The 19,331-nt window shown below is 36.4% G+C and overlaps 1 long non-coding RNA gene across 4 annotated transcripts in view; it reads left to right on the top strand.

Annotated features, from left to right (window-relative positions):
- LOC103882993 overlaps window positions 1-16,843 on the top strand; it is a 45,737-nt gene extending 28,894 nt beyond the window's left edge. For 2 of the 4 annotated variants that reach the window (XR_645016.4, XR_001900892.3), the window contains 4 exons: window positions 3,964-4,073; window positions 6,072-6,212; window positions 8,297-8,405; window positions 16,585-16,843. This is a non-coding gene — a long non-coding RNA (uncharacterized LOC103882993). Of the gene's footprint in view, window positions 1-3,963; window positions 4,074-6,071; window positions 6,213-8,296; window positions 8,429-15,487; window positions 15,646-16,584 lie in introns of those variants that run through there. The other 2 variants (XR_001900891.3, XR_001900894.3) reach the window with 2 other exon arrangements.
- Window positions 16,844-19,331: the final 2,488 nt, after the last annotated feature.

The raw sequence follows: 19,331 nt of genomic DNA on the forward strand, positions 1-19,331 counted from the left end.
TGTCACATAATGTTATTAATGTATTGGATCATAGATATGACACATGTTTATTATTAATCTTAATTAACATACAGCAAAGTGTTTTGTAACATAGTGCTCAATAAATATTTATTAGCTTGAATAGATATATTATTAATGCTTCCAGAAAAAATTTCAACCCAAAGAGAGATGCTAACTTGTCCACATTAAGCTAAATATTTCCATCTATAAGCTACTCTCTAATTATGTTGTTTTGGATAGGATGTTATTTGATTTTGTCCTTGCAACATTTATATGAATTAGGTATTATTAGGACTGTATGCTATCAATGAGGAAATGAATATTTAGAATTTTGGAACTTGCTAAAGATCACACAAGTAGTATGTGGCACTGATGAAATTTACACTTGGATTTCACTGATTCCAAGTCCCACATTGCATATCAGTGTTTAGGTTAGCTTGAAGTTGAAGAGACTGTTTAGCTATCACATATTCTATTTCACAGAATAAGCCAAAGCTCTTGGTAGTTTACAGGTTTACTAGAGGCAAGTAGGAGCATTTTACAGGGAGAGGAGAGAGGGACTCTAAAACAAAGCAGTTGTAATTACTCCACCTTAAATAATATCCTTTGGTTCCAGCACTTCATTGAAACTACTCTACCAGAGAACAGTGAGTATCTAATTTCCATTCCAATATCCATTTCCCATCCTTATTGAATTTGGCCTTTAATTAGCATTTAATACCATGTACCATTTCTGTTATATGCCTAATACTAACTAATGGGGACTACCATTTAAGTAGAATTTGGATTTTTCTGAAAGGCTAGAGATTTTAAATGAGGTTTTTCCTCTTTTTATAATCTCTCTCTCTTTTTTTTTTTTTTAATTATTCTTGAACGCAACTTTTATTCTTTTTAATTGCTTAAGATAAATTGCCAGAAGCTAATGTTTGGGTTACAAACATGATTTTTTTAAAAATTGATCTTGAAATTACTTGCCAAATCACTTCCCAAAAGAAGAAAATGTAGTGACAATATACAAGTATATATATTACAACTTTCACTATAATCTTATTGTGAGATTTCATAATTTAAAGATATTTTTCAAACCCCAAAGATTACATCACAATTTAACTTTTTATGAGATCTGGTTTTCTTAAAATAGAACAATGTAAAGAGCTGTATCTATATTGGCTTCTTTTTGTGTTCCCAGAGATAATTGTAATACATCTTTCCCTCATTCTGTTTCCCTCATGTATCATGTTTAGTGGTACTTAGGTTTTTCTATGTAATATGAAACATTATAGGTAAGTGAAAGCCTGCAAAACACAATGTTAAATTTTAATTTTGATGATCCATTGGTACTTGGAAGTGTGTAATGGTTGGAAAAAGTTAAGGATGTAACTTCATTTTTTGAAATAATATGGGATGTGAGAAAGCAGATATGATTCACAAAGGAAAACAAAAGACAAGAAATGAGAGTGGATTGTTATGGTAAAGTGATAAAATATGAAATTAGAAAAGCATAGAGTTATTCTAATATAGGAAAACTCTTCTTTAAAAGCTTTGTGAAAACACTGATTTTGAGTCTCAGCTTGTTTCCATAGTATCCCAGGTAAAAATACACTTTTCTTTCATTATTCATTGCCTTTGCACCAGCTGTTCCCTTCAACTAGATTCTTCTCTGTTATTCCAGTGCAGGGGTTCTTAATCTCAGCACTGTTGATATACTTGACAATTCGCACAGTTGTTTTTGCTGGGGGGTGGAGTGGAGACATCCTGTTCACTGTAGATTATTTAGTAGCATTGCTGTTTTAAAAATACTGGAAACAGTAATACAAACCTCCTACTACCACCGCTCAGTCATCTTGTACCCTCTTTGAGAACAATTACTCTAGTGAAAATGTATAAATGAAACATAGCTGTAATGGAAAAAAAAATCAAGAGGTCACCTCGGGAAAGACTTTGAAATACCCAAGCCCTCCCTTCCAACAGATTTGATCATTTCTTTGTGCTTCTGTCATATGTTAAAGCAACCTCTTTTATTAAATTTATTATACTGTTTGTCTTCATGGAACAAATATTTGTTCAATGCTTGAACTAGCTCGCTCTGGTGAATCTAGTGTTCTGGTGTGTATTTCTTTCCAAAAAGAAATATAATGTTTCATAATATAATGTCATCCTGAAATCAACCATGGGGGTAGTATTAATACCATGGAAATTGGAAAATGCTGCAAATCAGGTTTTTATTTCCCCTAGAGAGCTAATTATTAAACATTTAATAATACCCCTCATGCCTACTATATGCAACTCTTCTCTGAATAGTGGCAACATAAGGGACAAAAAGATGCCATGTCATCTAACAAGTTTTATTAACTGGATTGTGAACTCCTCGAAGAAAAGATTATTTTCTACTTACCTTCTAAATGGGGTACTAGCATAGTGAGTGATTCACTGATGACACTCAAAAAAGTTAATAACAACATTTATTTGAACATTCATTTAAATTATGAGCATGGAATTTCTTCAAAGAACTTTCTTAAACGATGGTTTTGCTTCTGTTTGTTTTTGAATCGAGAACTTTCTTACAACAATTGGATGTTTCAGTGGTTAGTTTATTTTTATATTTCTAAAATCTAGTGATTCAGCAGGAACATTCTCTCAAGCTTCAGGAAGTTTTGCAGTTTAATGAAGGCTAACCTGAGCTTTTCAAAATGTTTTTTGTGATTTCTTACAATTACTTTGACCATTTCATTCACCAGGGACTTTTGTAAAGTGAAGCTTTCTCTTTCATTCTCCTAACGATTACTCTTCACTCCACGGGTTTTGTCTCATTTTTTCTTTTTCTTTCTTTTTTTCCCCTTGCTTTTCTTTCTCTTTACTTTTTTGGTGATTCAGACTTTTACATCTGTACTATATATTGATTTGTAAAGCCCTTTTTATTAGAACATAAAATCAGCACATTTTTAGAGAAGTGATTACACATGGGAAGGAGAGGAAGAGAAAAAAGGATTAAGTTTTAGAAAGTTAGCTCTATCTGCGATTATTTCATTTTTAAAAAAATCCTAAAACAAAAATGACAATTTTTAAACTTTTGTTAAACTTGTATGTCGAATAAAGAAGTGAAAGTTTTCTCTACTGTGTGTATGTTTAAAATGTTTTACAATTATGATATAATAAAGCATTGTTTAAAAATTAGATAATCTAGAAAACATAATGGAAGTAAGGACTGGCCAGACTAATAACACCCAGTGGTGATATCCCATGTATGTATTAATAATAACCAGTGTGGCATGGGTACTGATCAGTCAGCAGGGGTTGTAAATAACTTCTGCTTGACTCCATTCACGCATACCTCCTGACGCCTGTTCTGCCAGCAGCCACTGGAAACTACTGCCCATCTTTTTTGTACCTTTATGGACTATTTTGTGCATACCTTTATTTTTCACACTGTATATTTGAATATAGGCATGCTTTTATTTTCAGAAATTCCAGCACATGGTATTTTTTAATAACAATTTTTATGGTTGTAGTTCCTCACTTATCTATTGTTAGTATCTCCCACTGGATTCAAAACTTAAGAAAGTCACGGGTCCAGTCTCTCCTGCTCACCATGATACATCTGGGAGTTAGCCTAGTGCTTGTAATATGGAATACACAAAATATATGTCATTAACTTTTTAAATATGAATAGATCAATAAGTACATTAGTATTTTTCTTGGTTGTGTAGTATTCTACATCCAGATATATCATAAATTATTGGATAATCTGTCGTTGGACATTTTGACTAATTATTTTCTCCCTGTATTTCCCGGGAGACTTCCCTTGTGCTCTTTTTCATTGTGCAGATTTTTAAGGCAAAGAGAAAGAATAGAATTTAGAGGAGGCTGTTGAGAAAAATGAAGATGGTATCATAATGTATTTGAGATATAACAGCACATTAACTGATTCCCTTGTGGTGATGGATGTATTAATACTTTCAACAGTAAAATCTTTGAGGACTTCTCAAGTCGAATGACCTAAGACTAACCAATTCTAAGAAATCTGAGAGGAGTATGACCTCTGGGAAACTGGTCCTAGAATGAACAACATACAGGTAAAGTGATTGAGTCACCAAAAGTTTGTGATACTGTGAGTGATAGTACTGGAATTTATACTTTTGGTCTTTTGGGTTTGTCCAGGGAACATGTAGCCAAGCAAAGTAGATTACAAGCAACAGTTTGTGAAATGAATCCAAGTTTCCTCATTAACTTTGGCTTTCTATTGGGATGAAAGTTTAAAAATATTCAATTCTATTTTTGAAAACACTTTTCCAAGACAGTATCTACAACTCTTTGTTCAAAAGACCTAACATATGCTGAAATTGATGTTCCTGCGGGAAGAGGGAGCTTTATGTTAGTACTTCCTGAACTTCTCAGCATGTTCCTTCTACATCCTCTCAGCTGTTGACCTTACAAGACAGTCTTTAAGTGTATACATTTGCGAAACATCCTAAATCCACAAAATATGGTCTTGATTAATTTCAGACATAAACATACTCTCATGTATGATTAATTAATGTCTTCACTGTTAGAAAAAACAGATCCCAAAATGTGACTAAGGACCAATGTGGGCAACATACAGTCCTGATTCACTTCAAGTTAAGCATCAAGGTACAACAATAAAATCTCTTATGGAAATATTGTAGATGACTTTACTGGAGAATGATTTGATGGGCGATGAACCCCATTAGTGACTATAATAATTGAATAAGTCTGTTCTCACACTGCAAATAAAGACATAACCAAGACTGGGTAATTTATAAAGAAAAAAGTTTAGTGGACTCACAGTTCCATATGGCTAGGGAGGCCTCACACTCATGGTGGAAGGTGAAGGAAGAGCAAAGGCACATTTTACATGGCAGCAGGCAAGACAGAATGTTTGTGTGTGGGAAGTGCCCTTTATAAAACCATCAGCTCTTGTGAGACTTATTCACTATCACAAGAACAGCAAAGGAAAAGCACTCCCATATAATTCAATTCCTGGTCCCTCTCATGATATGTGGGGACTATGGGAACTACAATCCAATATGAGATTTGGGTGGGGACACAGCCAAACCATATCAATAATTAAAAATACAGGAAGAGGTGGGCCAGGCCTGGTGGCTCACAACTGTAATCCCAGCCCTTGGGAAGGCTGAGGTGGGCAGATCACGAGGTCAGGAGTTCTTGACCAGCCTGACCAACATGGCGAAACCCTGTCTCAACTAAAAATACAAAAATTAGCCAGGCATGGTGGCATGCGCCTGTAATCCCAGCTACTCGGGAGGCTGAGGCAGGAGAATCACTTCAACTCAGGAGGCGGAGGTTGCAGTGAGCTGAGATTGTGCCCCTGACTCCAGCCTGGTGATGGAGTGATACTCCCTGTCAAAACAAAACAAAACAAAATACAGGAATAGGTAAAAGAGATTCCGGAGTATTTTTTATTTATTCACTAAGAACAGTGACTATGCAAATACTTATGGTGTTCAATGTTCATTTATTATAGAAATATTCACGCCCTGAAGATTGCATTATAGTGCACAAAAGCTGTCGCTGTCTCCTGGTAGTAGTGAAATGGCATTGTTAGGACATGGATAAAAACACAAATCTTGTTTGAGTGAAGAGATTTAAAGTCCACAACAGCTATTACTCCCTCACTAAACCAATTTCCAATAGAATATATGCAATAAAAAGGTCAAAGGTGGGATAATCTTAGTAAATATAACCAAAATGAAATCATATCACTACTGTGTACAAAAGTGTCATTAGTAAAACAATTGCAGGGAAAGGGAGTCCTTGAGGACTTCCTGGTGACTAAAATTTCAATCACATATAAGAATATAAAATATATTCTTATATATATATTTTTATATTCATATATATAAGAATATATTACATATAAGAATATATAAAATATATTTCATATTCTTTTATATATATATATATATAAAAGAATATAATAACTTTTCTTATATTCACTCATGATAGACAGTCTAACTTTGATGTACATCAGGAACAGAACCATAAGTCATTGGTTACCTTTGGTTTTGAATTTGATATCTTCCACTACCTAGATTTAGGCATCCATGAATGTAAATCATACGTTCCCGAAGGCCCTGGAGCGCAAGCAGAATTCACCTGGTAAATACTGCTAAATGTTTTCAGGGCCCTTCCGTCCAGCCGGGGTGAGAATTCACCATCTGCTTTGAAACCAGGTGAGCAAACAAAACCACATGTTGCTGACTTACATAATTCCTTCAAGGAGAAAAGAAGCCTTGGGCCACTAAATGTCAAAGCTGCTTATTTCTCAGCTTAGTTGAGTGCAGACTCAGCAGTGCTGTGATGGAGGTTTGAAGGTGAATGACTGCACAAGTCTGAGCCAGTAGTCTGGGCAGAAGACAATGATTAAAAAAATATTTTTATCTAACCTTTGTTAAAATAAAACTCTCAGGAGAATAATGGTTTCCTTTCTAAATTAGCTTTGCTTATACCTACAAGGTACAAAGGACAGTGGCAATAGATTGATGATTGTAAACTGACACTTAAATTTTTACATGCAGAAAATGGAATGATGAAAAAATATTAACGACTATTGCCATTGCTTCCCACGAGTTAACCAACAAAATCACGAGACACAATGTCTAAATGCTTTGTATTTTTATAGCTTCTTTTTATAATTCTTCATTTTGTTCAATATTTAAGTTATTCACTAGCATTCTCTGCTTGGGTTTTAAATTGCCCTTTAGTAACTGATTATTGATGTTCACTGTGGCAGATATATTTTTAGCCTCTTCATAGACTACCAATTAATAATTCTTTTTCCACTTCATGTAACAACAATGCAATTGTTTTAAAAATCTACTAATTCTGGTTTCTGGTCTAAGTTGGAGGAATTTAACAATTCATAAGTAATGATACTGTATTTCTAAATAAAGTTTTCTTTATAAAAATTTTATAAAATGTTAAATTTTTATGAGAATTATGGTTATGTGGAGAGTAATAGATACAGACACTGGCTAAATTAAGGTACAATGGAGCATATTAGAAGGATGTGGCTAGATATAGGAAGCCTGACAGGAAAGAAGAGACAGAAAGCAAACTTTGAGCAGGCAAAAACCAATCAGCTCTGGGTGGCCTCAGTAGCTGTATAGTCATATCTGTGTACAACCGCTGTCCCTGCGACAGTTCACTGAAGGTTTGAGGTGCTGGAAGAGAGTCAGAATTACAATATTCAGGCTATACATCATTTTAGGGAAAAATGATTAAGAAGAAGCATCTCCCAGGGTCACCTGAAACAAATCTAATCTGCAACATGAAGGCAGCACATCAGTAGTTGTCTGGAGCTGGAGGTTGGGTGGTATGGATTTATCTGGGAAGAGGCACAGGAAATCCTTTGAAGTGATGGAAATGTACATCTTGATTAGGTTTGATAGTTACACTGGTGTATAAATTTGTCAAACATTTTGGTAATGTAAACTTGGATAAATTTTGTTGTGTGTAAAGTATACATCCACAAAGTTGATTTTAAAAAGACATCCAGAAATGTTGCACTTTGTAAATTATATTAAAATATACCTATAAGTAGTTTGACAATAACAATGAATAAACCAACTATGTTCACCACAGCTCTAGAATGACAGAAATTGACTTTTGGCATGACAGTGTAAGGAGCTCCAGGTAAAATCAGCAACCATTTGAAGTCTTGAGAAATGGTACTACGTACAAATAGCAAATAAAATAGTATCTACTTGAGAAAATCTATAAAAAGCAGTAAAAAAAAAAAAAAGCAATAGTCTATAGTATTTAAGTCCAAACTGCTCTGTTTTTTTCCCTTCTCAGATCAGTAAGGTGTAGAGATTTCACTGAAACCAAGAACACAGGACCTGCTCCCCACCCCGCTTCTTTGCTCCCAGTTGGAGAGCTTTCTTTTTAGGAGGAGTAAGATGTCAGTATTTCTTATCTTACACAGAGCTACCTACTGCAGAGGCTGAGTGTGGCTGAGAAGTGGAGGTCACCTTCATCTGCCCATTTCCCACCCATGGCACAGATACGTTTTGCTTTAGGTGTGGAATGCTGAGGATATGGGGTAGGGGCCCTAATCATCTTTGACTTGGCTTATGAGGAGGCATGTTTCAGCACCAGAAGAAGTGAGCCACAGGGACCTTAGGCTACTTTTGTATTCTGTACAGTTTTCCACCACCAAGTACTCAGCTTCTAGAGTGAGAGTGATATCTAGGGATATCACTCAGAGAAAAGTTTACCAACAAGCCATAAAAGAGCATCTAATTTCTTCCCAAAGGAACTGACTTCAGTTGCAACATATTTTGGAGAAGTTCAAGCTTGAAAGTACTCATAAGAACAGCGGAGACTGTGGTAGAATCCAACTGAGAAAAAATATGGTCTAAATTGTAAGTTGGTACCACGGAATAAGGTAGGTGGGAGGTGCCACCTTGGAGTAAAAAATGATAAAAACGACTTCAATAACTTTCTTCAAAGGAGCTAAAATTTTTTAGGATTTATTTGTATGGTAATTTATGTTATAGGGCATTGTTATAAAAAATAGAGATATCATTCAGCAATTAATGAAGTTTAACAGATAGGTCCAGTAAGGGAAAGGGAAAAACAAAGCTCTACCAAAACCACTGTCATCCCAGAGTGACCGTGGGCAGACCTAAAGCTGTGTCTCCCTAAAAAGTGACATCAGAGGTTTAACACTGAAAGAATGGGTAGATTTCCCTGAAATAACCCTGCCAGCCTCTAAACAAATAAATAAGCAAGTAACAAGCCCCAAGAGGGCATGAAGGGACAGTACCCAGAAATGCTACAATATGTTTCCTAAAATGTCCAGTTTTTATCAAAAAAGTATAAAAGATGCAAAGAAACAAGAAAGTATAACAATACACCAGAGGTTTAAAGAAAAGAGCAGGCAGCAAACTCCCTGTGAGAGCACACACACAGAAAACCGTATTTGTCAGAAAAAGACTTTCCATTAAACACTATAAACAAGTTCATAGATCTAAAATAAATTAGTATTAAAGAAATAAAAGTATGATGACAATGCCACCTCAAATACAGAATATCCATAGGAAATAAAACATTGTAAAAATAGTCAAATGAAAATGTTAGAGTTAAAAATGCAGTAAGTGGGAAAAAATACACTAGAGGAGCTTAACAATAGATTTGGACAGAAAAAACGACCTTGAAGAGAGCTCAGTAAAGATTATGTGAGCCTAAAAACAGAGAGAATAAAAAAATAAAGAACAATAAAGAAAGCCTCTAAGAAAACATTACGTGTAATAGGATACCAAAAGGGAGGAGAGAGAGAAAGGAGAAGAAAATATATTTTAAAAAATAATGGCTGAAAACTTCCTAAATCTGTTCAAAACCAATAATCTACATATCAAGGAAGCCCAACAAATTCCAAGGAGGGTAAACACAAAGATCTTCACAAACAGACACATAATAATAAAAATGGTGAAAGTCAAAGACAAGGAGAAAATTGAAAGCAATAAGAGAAAAATGACTTATTACTTAAAAGAGAATACAAATAAAATTAATAGCTGATTTTTTTTCCTTTCTTTCTTTTCTTTTTTTTTCTTCCTCTTTTTTTTTTTTTTTTTTTGACAAAGGCTTGCTCTCTCACTCAGGCCAGAGTGCAATATTGTGATGAAGGCTCACTGCAGCCTTGGCCTCCCATGTTCAAGTGATCCTTCTCACTTCAGCCTCTTGAGTGGCTCGACCACAGGTACATGCCACCATACCTAGCTATTTTTTGGAGAGACAGAGTCTCCCTATGTTGCCCAAGCAGGTCCGGAACTCCTGGGTTCAAGCAATCCTCCCACCTTAGCCTCCCAAAATGCTAGGATTGCAAGTGTGAGCCATTATACTTGGCCAATAGCTGATTTCTCATAAAAAAAAAAAAAAAGAAATAAAAAATAGAAGCCAAAGATAGTAGAATAATCAAAGTGCTTAAAGTAGAAACAAGCAAAATGAAAATGCCAACTAAAATTATTTTATTTTATTATTTTATTTTACTTTAAGTTCTGGGATACATGTGCAGAATGTGCAGGTTTGTTACATAGGTGTACGTGTGCCATGATGGTTTGCTGCACCTATCAACCCGTCATCTAGTCCTTAAGCCCAGCATGCATTAGGTATTTGTCCTAATGGTCTCCCTCCCCTTGCCCCTGACTCCCCAATAGGCCCCAGTGTGTGATGTTCCCCTCCCTTTGTCCATGTGTTCTCATTGTTCAACTCCCACTTATGAGTGAGAACATACGGTGTTTGGTTTTCTGTTCCTGTGTTAGTTTGCTTTGCTAAATATAAGAATTTTGTAGCATATACCCAAAGGATTCTACTATAAAATTCTTATATTTAGCAAAGTTATATTTAAAAAATGAGCTGGGCATGGTGGCTTATGCCTGTAAACCCAGCACTTTGGGAGACCCAGGCGGGTGGATCACGAGGTCAGCAGATTGAGACTATCCTGGCTAACACGGTGAAACCCTGTCTCTACTAAAAGCCGGGCATGGTGGCGGGTGTCTGTAGTCCCAGCTACTAGGGGAGGCTGAGGCAGCAGAATGGTGTGAACCTGGGAGGCGGAGCTTGCAGTTAGCCGAGATCACGCCACTGCACTCCAGCCTGGGTGACAGAACGAGACTCTATCTAAAAAAAAAAAAAAAAAGAATTTGGAATGATAATATTTTGTTAAAATTTTTCACATCTAACTTCATAAAAGATATTGGTCTATAGATTTCTTTTTTTATCGTGTCCTTATCTGGTTTGGGTATCAGGGCAATGCTGGCCTCTATCATCTGAGGGATGCTAGGAGGACTCAACATATGCAAACCAATAAACATGATTCATCACATTAACAAAATCAAGGTTAAAAAAAGTATATGATCACTTCAAAAGACACACATAAAAATCATTTGATAACATTGAACACCCCTACATGATAAAAACCCTCAACACATTAAGTACAAATGGAACATACCTTAGCACAGCCATGTATGACAAACTTAAAGCCACCAACTTGACCTTCAGATTGAATGCACTCCGTATCAAAATACAAAATATATTTTGCACAGAAATAAGTAAAACAATCCTAAAATTTGTGTGGAAGCTCAAGACGCCAAATAGCCAAAGCAATCTTGAGCAAAAGTGCAAAGCTTGAGGTATCACACTACCTGACTTCAAAATATACCACAAAGCTATACTAACCAAACTAGTATGATACTACCATAAAAACAAACATACAGGCCAATGGAACAGAATAAAGAACCCCAAAATAAAGCCACATATTTACACTCAACTTATTTTTGACAAAGGTGCGAAGAACACACATTGGGGAATAGGCAGTGTCTTCAAAATAAATGGTTCTGTGAAAACTTAGATATCTACAGGCAGAAGAATGAAATTAGACCCCTACGACTCATCATATACAAAAGAAAGCAACCCAAAATGGATTGAAGACTTAAATGTAAGACCCAAAACTATGAAACTACTGGAGGAAAACCTAAAAGAAACAAATTTATTTGAGCCCAGTAACATTGTTCATATAACATTTAAAAACAGACTGTGAGGAACAGGGCTTATATTCATCTTTTCTGGTCAGGTAGCCTTCCTTATCTCTTAGACTTATATCTGTACATTAAGGCAAAATTCAAGTATTGAGCCAACTACCTCAGTCTCCTTCCTCTGAAGTTATAGTGATGTTTTCCGTTTCTGTTTTCATCTTGACTCTAATTGGAATAAACATTTTTTTCAAAGGCAAAGATTATTACATATTAAAAAACTTCTATAGTTCAGTATGTTCATAGTACATTTAAAAATTTGTGTGTCTATCTACAGCTATTAATCCTATCTCTCAGCGTGAGTTCCCATTGCTAACATGAAAAACACAGACCACAAAAATTGAAATGGGTATTTCTATTCTCACTTCTCTCAAAAACAGAAATCTAAAATATATTAAGAGATTTTTCACAAGTCACATAACAAACCTGAGGTTGAGCCATAGACCCCATGGCTTCTCCCATTTTGCCTTAGTAATCATTCTTTCATTTAAAAGGAAATATAAAATCTGTATTATTACTCTAAGTTATTCTAATATCAAATAAGTTATAATTAACCCTATGTATCAGAAACTGTTTTAGGCAACAACATTTTCCTCCAAATACCAACTGGAATTTTGTTATTAAAAATAGTGTCTAAGTTTCCTAACTTGTCCTCATCCTAGTTGCAAAGTTTGGCTCAAAGGAAAGCATCATATGACTCTCACAGGGCACTGGAAATGTATATTTCATGGTGCCCTGCATTAAGCATCTACTAGCAAAGGAACACGGCTTGGGAGTCATATACTTGAATATTCTTTGCATACATCTGTGTGAATGCAGAAAGTCCTCTTGATCTTTATAAGCCTCATTTTCCTAGACTATAAAATAAAGAAATTTTCTTATTTATTTCAAAAAGTTTAAACATGAAAACAATGTAAAAAAGGAAGCGCTGATATTATTAATACATTTCCCACAGCACCTGACTGTAAAGCATTATCTGCTTGGTGGGTCATTGCTAAATCCCTCCTTTCCCTTCCTATTTTCAGTGTTTACTTTCACTTGTCTTCACAGAAGCCAGGACCATCTTCTGTGACATACCTAGAGCATGTATGAACATTCATTATAGAGTGAAAAGCAGGGTTGTCTGTGATCAGTTACCTAGGAATGCCATCCCCTGACTCCACAAGCATGAGATGTGAGTCTTTTTCTCTCCAGTGGGAGGGCTACAACCATCCAGTCATCCTTGGGACATGTGATATGTGGGTAGTTTGCCTTTCCCAGCAGTTTCCTAAAGATCTGCAGGATCCTTAACTCAGACAACCAGTTGCCTAGGTCTGACATCATAAGGCATTCTCAGGGTCAGTGTGCACATTAAAAATGAAAGAGCCATCAGGGAGTGGGGTCTTCTCCTGGAGCACAGCAGCACTGTGGCCTGTAGGCCCTGAGCCAAGCACACCTCTCTTGAGGAGTGGTGACCACCTGCTCCCTCATAGTCCCTTTCTTGCCTTGCAAAGTGTCCCAAAAGCTTATCTGAGTCCCACACCCCACCACATTTGATTTCTTTGCTTCTTAGTACCCACCTCACCATAATCCTTAGAACCAGAGATCATGCCTTTTCCACTGGTTCTCCTTTTCTTTTTGTCCTCCAGTGCTTAACATGGCACAAGGCACATAGTAAACATTTAGTAAAAAGATTTAATGTGTCAAACTATTAAATAGCTAAGGAAAGACTGGAGGCCTAGAGAACCTGAATTAGTTCAGGTTTATATGGAGATCATTTTTTTTCTGTAAGGAAAATAGAAAAGATAAGTCTTAGAATTAATGTGGTTCAGATGGGCAGAGGGAAACTGAATAGGAGATAATAGCAGAGGACTCAGAACAAATACTTATTGTGTGTTCAGGGGAGAAAAAAAAAGGAACTCAATTTAGCCTTTTTGGATTTACGGACAAGCCAGAGAGAAATGCAGAGACAAACACAAGTTTAGGGCTGCCTTGCTGGGAACACTTACCCTGCCTGGATTTACCCTGGGTGTCGAGCCAGCTTCCCCAGCACTTTTCCTACATGAGGCTGTATTGATTGCTCAGGTTAAGTGGAGGTGTCTTATTATTTGTGTAGGTCAGGCTTTCCTGTTATAACTTGCAGTTCACTTTTCATTTATTTTAAAAATCAGCAAAAGCAAAAACCCCAGCTGCTGCCTGGGGTGCTCTTTTGCTGAGATGAAGGTTAAGATTTATTAGCTACATTCCCTATAACATTGTTTTGTCCAAGCAAACTCTCTCTCCTGTTTGCTTTAATTGTTGGAATAAATAGGGAGACATAAAGTAAAAGTAAATAAAGAGAAGCCAGTGATCATATCCTTTGGCTTTTCATTAGTCTCTATAGGAGTTAGGCAGTCAGTCAACAAGTTTTGAGCAACCTACTACTGAATGCATCAATATATGCTAGTAACGGAAGTTTTTTGCCTCAGTTGGACGTAATAAACATTGCTCTCATCACAGTTCAATGTCTATTTGACAATTACTACAATGATGCCTGTCCATGAATAATTAATGAGATGCCATGGAGTTCCAGCAAGGCATTCTATCTACACATAGGCTCCAGTGTCATCGGTGGCTGGTATGATCAACAGAAGGAGAATCATTGATATTTGTGTAACACCAAAGCCAGAGCTGTCCCTTTGGTGGTAGACACTTCACTAGGCCTCTTAGACAAACAAGCCTTCTTAGCAGAGGTGTCAGCTCATTGTGTGACCTGTCCTCAGGATATGTCACCCCTTTGGTACGTAGAACGCTCCTGTCAGCATTACAATAATAATACCCTGGAAGTATTGGAAGTGTGGGACATTGCTAAGAGAGAACCGACTTTAAAACATAAAGACGGATAATCAATAAGAGCATTTGTGTGCATTAGAAGAAAGTACGTTCAAGAGTAAGTCTGCTCTAACTTGGCTTCATTAAGTCAGCACCTCTAGGAACTTTGGCCATAGAAGAACCAAGGATGGAGGCTAAAGCTATAAATCTAATGATAAAAATTATAACGCAAATCCCATCTTCAAGTTTGCTAGTGACTACCATGTTAAGTGACCCAATTTCAATACTGAAAATGTGTTTGAAAGATATTTCAATTGCTCTAGTGCTCCAGAAAAGATTATAAATGTTTTGTGTATGTATATTACATATGTGTGTATGTTTGTATGTATACATATATAAATATGTATGTATATTTTTGTATGTATATATGTACATACATGTATATACACCCAGATATAGAAATATACCTATATGTGTACATATATATGTATACATAGATACATGTGTGTTCACATACACATATGTACACATATACACATATATATATGACAGAGGTGTGTATATCACAGAGGTGTATATGTGTATATATACATGCATATATGTATATGTATGTATGTGTGTATCGACATATATACACATACATATGTGTGTTTATACATATATATGCATATATGCATATACTATATTTATATACAAAATATTTGTTTATACACACACACACAGAGAAGGAGAAACAGGAGAAACACAAAGAGATAGACCTCTAAGCAAACAAAGTTACACAAATGTGAGGGTACAGACATATAAAGAAAACAGGGACAAGCTGACTTCTTTGTAAAACTCTCCATCTAATAAAACTCTTAGAATACTGTCTTCGAAAATATTAGCATTTAAAAACTTTTGGCAATTCCTATGTTATCTTTAAAATGAATAAATTTAACAATTGATACCACTTATTCTCCTCACCTGCGCATTTCACCATTCTTTACTCTTCTGCTTTCTAGGAAGGAGGAGCACCCTAGGTCTAGAGTAAGGTTGCTCAGACCGGGTTCCTTGGAGAAGCCTCAGGGAGTCTGTGTCCTATGCAATGTTTAATGAAAGAGGTTATTTTTATTTTACTTTTGCAGTTTGTTTGAGGAGGCTCTCAGGCATGTTTCAACGTTAAGAGGTTTTAAGAGTGATAATAAAAAAGAGATCATTGGCCAGGCGCAGTGACTCACGCCTGTAATCTCAGCACTTTGGGAGGCCGAGACGGGTGGATCACGAGGTCAGGAGATCGAGACCATCCTGGTAAACATGGTGAAACCCCGTCTCTACTAAAAAATACAAAAAATTAGCCAGGCGTGGTGGCAGGCGCCTATAGTCCCAGCTACTTGGGAGGCTGAGGCAGGAGAATGGTGTGAACCCGGGAGGCAGAGCTTGCAGTGAGCTGAGATCACGCCACTGCGCTCCAATCCGAGTGACAGAGCGAGACTCCGTCTCAAAAAAAAAAAAAAAGAAGATAATTTCTTTGCTAATGCATGGCCAATTCTTCCATCCACATAGTGTTTCACTTTGGGAATTTTTAATGTTTCAACCTCCAACCTGAGTGATGGAGAATGGTTCCTGTTTGTTGCAGGGAATATAGATGGTATGACAAGAAGTTTGTAGTCTAATGTCATTTTAAGGATTTTATTTTCCCATAGGTTCTGTAGCTACAGAAAGCAGGTATTTTTCTATTTTTACCACTCATCCTGTGGCATTTTCATGTCCAGGTTATGAGGAATTTTCTAGGGGTGTGTGTGTGTGTGTGTGTGTGTGTGTGTGCATGCACAGGTGAAAAATAATATTTTCTAACTCTAGGGTCAACCTGGGTCTGCCTAAGGATCATCTCTCCATCTCCACCTGCCATAGTGCATAAGATTTACTAACTAACTCATATTGGACCTGGAGAATCACCAGCAATTTTATTCATATAAATCATCTCAGTGTTTCATGAGGATGAAAGGCAGAGTAGTAGATGGTCCAATAATTCATCCTATGATTTCCTGAAGCAAGCCTGAAGATTCCCCTGAGTTGGCCTCAATCTGTCTTAATTTTATTTCCTCAGTATGCCTAGTCTGTCAGCTTCTTGTGGTCATGAATATTTTGTCTTGTCCCATTATTGTATCTCCAAGGTCTGCAACACAAGAGGGCTCAGCACAGATTTGTGCTGGTGATACTGGTATTTTGTTATCATTTTCAGGAACCTTCTTATTCACCTGACCTACTGAAGAAAATGAGTAAAATCTGCACATGAGATTACTTTGGCTGGGTCCATGAGATAAACAGATGTTCCTGCCAGACAATTCACTCTGCATTAACATAAAGCCAGTGGAGAAAGAAAAATGATATGTTTCATTAAGTTGTGGTAGCCTGCTCTTGTATTCATCAATTTATACTTTACTAAAAATGTCTGTTGGCTAATGTGTAGAGATGATCATAATAAATGTTAATCGCTTCTAGCAGTTTATCTTTCTCGTCACGATCATCCCTTTGCTCTCATTCCAATTTCAATCAAAACACACAGATGTAGAGTTTATTGGGATGAGACAGACTGGAGATTTATAGTCAATGTACCTCCCAGCAATTAAGAGAACTTATCCAAACAACTCCCATCTAAGTTGATTGAAATTTAGGTCTATTTATCCTGAAAATTAGAAATTTTTATAAAATAAAAACACAATTATACATGCTAAAAAGACCAGTCAAGTTAATATCTTGCATTTTTATTCAGACAGTAGCACTTGGGAACAAATTGCTCTACTACTTTGCCTTGACCACTAGCACCCCATGATTCAGACATTTCCCTTTCAATTTAGCAGATGAGATCTGAAAAATCATATAGTAAAAAATATAAATGCATATATATTTTAATATGTATTAAAGGCTGAAGAATGCAACCTTAAAGCTGAACATCTATTTATAAAAAAGTTGGTAGGATTGTAGAAAACAGCCTTTAAAAAATGATTTGAGTTTTAAAAGTTCAAAAATATACATTAGTAAGTTTTTGAATAAATGTAAGGAAAGTAGATATATTTGTCAGTAGTTAAAATATTCAACTCTTCATCTGGTGTCAGCACCCTTATTCTCCTCTTAAAATGATTTGCTATGGTTTGAATGTTTCCCCAAACTTCCATGTGTTGGAAACCTGATTCCCACTGCAACAGTGCTGAGAGGTAGGGCTTTTAAATGGTGATTAGTTCATGTCTCTGCGCTCCTTAACAGATTAATGGCATTATGCTGGGAGTTATCACAGGAGTGAATTACTAATAAAATGGTAACTCTTCTCTTTATTATCCTAATGAAAAGAATGAATCTGGCCCACTTTCTCTCTTGCCTCATCTTGTGATCTCCTGCCCTTCCACCTTCGGCCATGGGATGGTGTGGCAGAAACAACTTTATCAGACGCTAGCACTTTGATATGGGACTTTCCAGCCTCAGAACTGTGAAAATTTTATTTTCTTTGTAAATTATCCCATGTGTGGCATTCTGTTGTAGCAACACAAAGAAGACTAAGAAAGACACCATCCCTCCATCTCTAATTCTTGTGGTATTACTGAAGCTGCTTCCTTCTGTAACTACAAAGGTGAGTATATGACCTGCCCTGGCAATCAGAGTAACACATCCCTCTGACTAGAGCAATTAGTTCATCCTTGGTTATGACCAAACCATAGCTCAATGAGGCTCAGTTCTGGGCCTTTTTTGAACCTCTTAGTAGAGGAAAGCTGAGCTGCTGAAAACAGATAATAATCTTAGAGTAACAAGCATCCGTATTACAGTAAAAAAGGGACAATATAAAAGTGGATTTAAACAAAGAATAATAGACCTGAGATTGAAAGACAGGTCATTAGAAGTTTTATTGCATCCCTGGATGCAGTCAGGCTTTAAACTAATATTCTGAAACTTTTTTAAAAAAGTATTTTTTAAAGTTTATTTCTAGGCCGGGCGCGGTAGCTCATGCCTGTAATCCTAGCACTTTGGGAGGCCGAGGCAGGCGGATCACGAGGTCAGGAGATCGAGACCATTGTGGCTAACACGGTGAAACCCCGTCTCTACTAAAAATACAAAAAGCTAGCCGGGCGAGGTGGCCAGCGCCTGTAGTCCCAGCTACTCGGGAGGCTGAGGCAAGAGAATGGCGTGAACCCAGGAGGCGGAGCTTGCAGTGAGCCAAGATTGTGCCACTGCACTCCAGCCTGGGTGACAGAGCCAGACTCCATCTCAAAAAAAAAAAAAAGTTTATTTTAAAAATCTATTATATACAGTTCATATATATAATGTCTATAATAAAATTTATATATTATATAAATTGTATATATAAATATAACCCTGGAGAGTCCCCAGAGACCTTCCTGCCTATTTCCCCCTCTAAATTCTAGACTGTCAAATAGCTGGTGAGACAGCTGAGCGGTCAAATAAGTTGATGAACTGTTTTCTTCTAATTTAGCAAAATTCAGTGGTGACCTTGAGATAAGTAGTATTAGTAGATTAGTAGAGGACCAAAGCTTGATTGGAATGGATTTAATAGCGATTGAAAAAAGAGAAGTTGAAATAGAGATTAGGTGTTTTTGTTGAGGTCTGTTGTGGGGGGAGCAAACAAATGCTGGCAGGCAGGAGAAGTGGGGCCAATAACATTCACATTATTGATAATTCTTACTGCATATAACTGAAATTGTACTGTCTACCTGACATAAATGATTGCCCAAGAATGAATCACCAGCCAAGGTGAGTCAATGTATAGACTAACAATGGCAAATAATAATCTGGTATGAAAGAAGTGACCTGTAGAGATGATGGCAATAGTTGGACCAATCTGAGTCTTTCCAAAAGAATTTGAATCAGAAACATTGAACCAGAAATAGTTGAGATGCTGGTACAAACAGAAAAGGCTCAAAAACATACTAAGTCAAACAGAATCAGATAATGTAATTTAATGATTTTTAATAGCAGTTC

Source organism: Papio anubis, chromosome 4 (genome assembly GCF_008728515.1).
Source record: "Papio anubis isolate 15944 chromosome 4, Panubis1.0, whole genome shotgun sequence".
NCBI classification, from domain to species: Eukaryota; Metazoa; Chordata; class Mammalia; order Primates; family Cercopithecidae; genus Papio; species Papio anubis.